This window comes from Tiliqua scincoides, chromosome 2, assembly GCF_035046505.1.
Source record: "Tiliqua scincoides isolate rTilSci1 chromosome 2, rTilSci1.hap2, whole genome shotgun sequence".
NCBI lineage: Eukaryota > Metazoa > Chordata > Lepidosauria > Squamata > Scincidae > Tiliqua > Tiliqua scincoides.
The window spans coordinates 98259904-98264195 of NC_089822.1; the positions used below are offsets into that span (position 1 = coordinate 98259904).

Consider the following 4292-nt stretch of genomic DNA (forward strand, 5'->3'; position numbering starts at 1 on the left):
TGAAAGACTAACCTATTCATTTCAGAATAAACTTTTGGTCAACAACAGTCCCAGTCCAATGAAGTTTGTGCTAAAATCAATGGGTTACACTTGAAGGTCCCAATCCTATCCAATTTTCCATTGCTAGTGCAGTTGTGCCAGTGGGGTGTATGCTGCATCCTGTGGTGGAGGGGCAGTCACTGGGGCCTCCTCAAGGTATGGGAACATGTGTTCCCTTACCATGGGACTGCATTGTGGCTATACCGAAAGTTGGATAGGATTGGGCCCTAAGGCTACAATCTTATCCACACTTTCCTGAGAGTAAGCCCCACTGACTATCATGGGACTTACTTCTGAGTAGACATGAATAGAATTAGGCTCTAAGACAGCTGCCCCTTGTGATATTGTGGCATAAACTTTCATGAACTGGCTAATTCTCCATTCTACTTCAAACTGCACTTTAAACTGTGTATGCAGCAGGCAGACAGGCACATGTACTCATAGATACTCCAATCAACTTCTTGGTCTCTCTGCTTATGGTCTTGGTCCAGCTGTGACACTCATTCATAATCCAACACAGCCCATAGTCAGGACTGGCACAAGCATGAGGCTGTTTCATGGTAACTTGTTCCATTAGTTATGAAGAACTTGAGCAGGATTAGGACTACTGTCAGTGTATAGTAAAAGCATCCCTGAACAAACATGTAAACTGAGTAAAATAGATTCTAGATTAAACTTGTCAAGGGAACAAAATAGACCTCCAGTAGTTCAAATTATTGCATACTAACTGGGCAAAGAGGCACCTTCTAAAGTGGTGTCCTCTTACATTTGGGGGATGGTGGAGCAACTGTCCCTTGTCATCCCAGCATGACTTCTTTTCCAGTTGCTCTCATCTCTTTCACTTCTTGTTTTAAATTGTGGGCCCTTTGGGGACATGGAACTATTTATTTAACCCTGCTTCCAGCACTTTTATAGCACAATCATAATCCTATTAGGCTACTCAGAAGGAAGATCCATTGAGTTCAATGGGACTTATTCCCAGAAAAGTGTGTATAGGATTGCAAAGGGCCCAGTCCTATCCAACTTTCCAGCCCTGAGGTGAGGGAACAAATGTTCCCTTACCCTGCGGAGCCCTTTGTGATGATCCCAAAGTAAAAATAGACTCCCCACCACAGGATGCAGCACATGCCTCATTGGCATGGTTGGCAACCTTCAGTCTTGAAAGACTATGGTATAAGCCTACAGCACCCGGTATTCCCAGGCGGTCTCCCATCCAAGTACTAACCAGGCCTGACCCTGCTTAGCTTCCAAGATCAGATGAGATTGGGCATGAGCAGGGTAACAGTTGCACCGGTACTGGAAAATTGGACAGGATTGGGTCCTAAGAGCCCAATCTTGAGCTCTTCAGCACCGGCAGTACAAGTGAACTGCCAGTGTTGTGTATTGCAAACATGCCGTAAGGCATGCCTGTGATATCCAGCGCTGAGTCAGTGCCTGAGCCAGCCTAGCACCAGTTGACTCTGAGCTAGGTAAGAGCTCCTGCGGTGGTGAGGACCTTGGGGGTGGAGGGAGGCATTTCAGGGCAGAGGGAGGAACCGGGGTGGAAGGGGTTGGGACCGGCAGAGCTCTCAAGTCTGTGCTGGCAAAATGGATGGCACAGACTTGAGAAGCCTTACTGTAGGGCTTGGGGTTTTTCCCTGAGGAGACCTCTGGCGACTGTCACGGGGCTATAGGATGCAGCGGTAGCTGCTTTGGTACTGCTGCACCCGGCGGTAGCGCCACCTTTAGGATTGGGCTAGAAGACCCTTACCTACCTCACAGAGCTCTTTTGGCATTGCTGAGGGAGCTCTGTTAGGGTAGGGCTTCACAGATCCCTGCAACCTTGAAAATTGTCCATTATTTCCAAAGTCTGTTGAATTGAGGACCTCTAAATTGAGGGTTTTCATCAGGTATAGGTTAAATGCCTGCATTTGCAGAATTAAGTGTGCTTTCACCCTCCTCCTAGTGGTCAAGATGGGCATGGCAGTGATAACAAGTGTCACAGGCAAAGACAGGCATGTTCCCCAATTAGATTTGTAATTAAGTTCAACAAACTAAGTGATCTTATCCTCAAATCAGGATATAGCTCAGTTTAGTTTGAGCCCAGTTATGAGCCGAGTATGACCTCAGTAGTAGGTCTGATGAGGGGGAGGGAGTTGAATTCTTCTCTTGTTTAAATTGAAATATAAGCTGGAGACATATTCAGAGGTCATGTTTGCCTTCAGATTGAAAGTGAGTATTGCAAACTGCCAAAGGTTGGAATCCAAGGCTGGGAATGACAAACTTCAGTGGAGATTCTTCTCCTAGGTGGTTACAGAAAAACCACTAATTGCCAAACTCCATGTTGTGTATGTCAAGGATCAAGCCTGTAGTAGGCTTGAAATGATGATCCCAAAGTAAAAACATTGCAGCGATGCAGGGGATCATTGTGGAGAGCAGCCAAAGTATGATATGTTGATATGTTCAACATTATGCACTTGCATTGCTTATTAGGGTAGAATAGTTTTATCTCCACAAATCCTTCTAACTCAGGCTCTCATTGCCCGCCCACCCCTTGCATGGCTATAGCCCTAGGGGCAGAGCTAAACAGGTATGATTTTAAGCAGCATCTCTTCCTTTTGGATTGTTTGAGCCCGTTTTTATATCACATCAAACAAAACACTCTGGCACAGTGTACGTCCTCCCCGTTCTGCTGGATGCAGCACGGCTTTGTATATCCAGCCTGGCCTCTCCTGGTTTTGGGCCTGTGTTGTTTTCACTTGGATTTTAAATATGCATGCCTTTTGGGTTCTCATTTCTGTTTCATGAAGTCTAACACCGCCTTAGTGCACAATTAAAGAATACAGCGTCAGCAGCATGAGCCTTATTACCATCAGATATTGGTAATTTCATTTTCAGTGCTACTGAAATCACTCAGGATGAAGGGAGGGGAAGGAGGCCCAGCTGAACAAGGTGAAATTAGCTCTAAAAGGCAAACGGCTGCCGAGAAAGGTACAAGAGAGCCTTGGTTTGAAAAAGCATGTAGTAAAGTGAATGACAGAGGAAACAAGCATCCATTAGGAGTGGCCACACATGGAATTACCACTGAATGAAACTCAATAAGCTTTTATAGGCACTGGCCAGAGCTGTGCTGCAGAAGGAGATAAGAGAAGGTAACCTGCAACTGAGGGGGGGATGCCACAAAAGATGGGTGGGAGGGAGAGCATTTAAAAAGTTCTGCATAAAATGAATATGAAGATGCTGGAAACATGGAGGATGGATATGTCAAAGACCATTCAGTTGTCCTTCTCCTACAACAGTATAGTTGCCTGCACTGAGTAGAAGATGGAACTAGATGACTTCCAACTCCAGCATTTAAATTCTCTGCGTATTATTTTTCAAGTTTCTATACCACTCTTCCCCCAAAGTGCTCAGAGTGGTGTACACAGCTGCTCTCCTCCTTTTGTCCTCACAACAACCCTGTGAAGTAGGAGAGGCTGAGAGAAAGTGACTATTACTACAGTACTCCATTTCAGGAACTGTCTTTCTATTATAAATGCAGTCTAAACTTTAATATTTCCTTCCCCTTCAGTTTTCCTGTTCCTTACTGTGCAGTCCTATGCATAATCAAAAGCCAGCCCCATGGTGTTCAGTAGGGCTGACTCCCAGGAAAGTGTGTACAGGATTGCAGCCTTAGGACCCAATCCTGTGTGGGCCAAGCACCAGTGCTGAGCTCCAGCACCAGCACTGGGTGTCACAAATGTGCTGTAAGGCACATCCATGACAGTTGGAGAGCAGGGACTGCCAGCGCTGGACTCAGCACTGGAGGGACGCCTCTCCAAGCAAGGCAAGAGCTCCAGGTGGCAGTAAGGGCCTTGGGGGCAGGGCGGAGGCGTTCCAGGGCGAGGGGAGGACTGGGAGAGCAGGGTGGGGGAAGTGACCAACCTGGGACGGGGGGTGGGATTGGCAGATCCCTGCTCCACCGTATCCTATCCACTGTGTTGGGTTGCAAAGCCTGACATGGAGGTTCTCAAGTCCGCGCTGGCAAAATAGCCAATGCAGACTTGAGAAGTCCCTCCCATTATGGGGCTTGGGTCTTTCCTCAGGGGGAGGAGACCTCCAGCAACCCTGGTGGTGCCGCTGGATATGGTGGTAGCCATTTTGGTGGTGCTGCATCTGGCAGCAGCGGCGAGTATAGGATTGAGCTGTTAGTTCCTACGTTCTGTAGATGTGTTGAGCCAAGTGGCTCGTAGCCGCCCTCCCTCTCTCTTTTGGCAGTGCACCACTGAAATGTG

General features: G+C 47.3%; 1 pseudogene; it reads right to left on the bottom strand.

The window, feature by feature from the left end:
• Nucleotides 1-1215: 1215 nt before the first annotated feature.
• LOC136642318 (5S ribosomal RNA) lies at nt 1216-1334 on the bottom strand (annotated as a pseudogene).
• Nucleotides 1335-4292: the final 2958 nt, after the last annotated feature.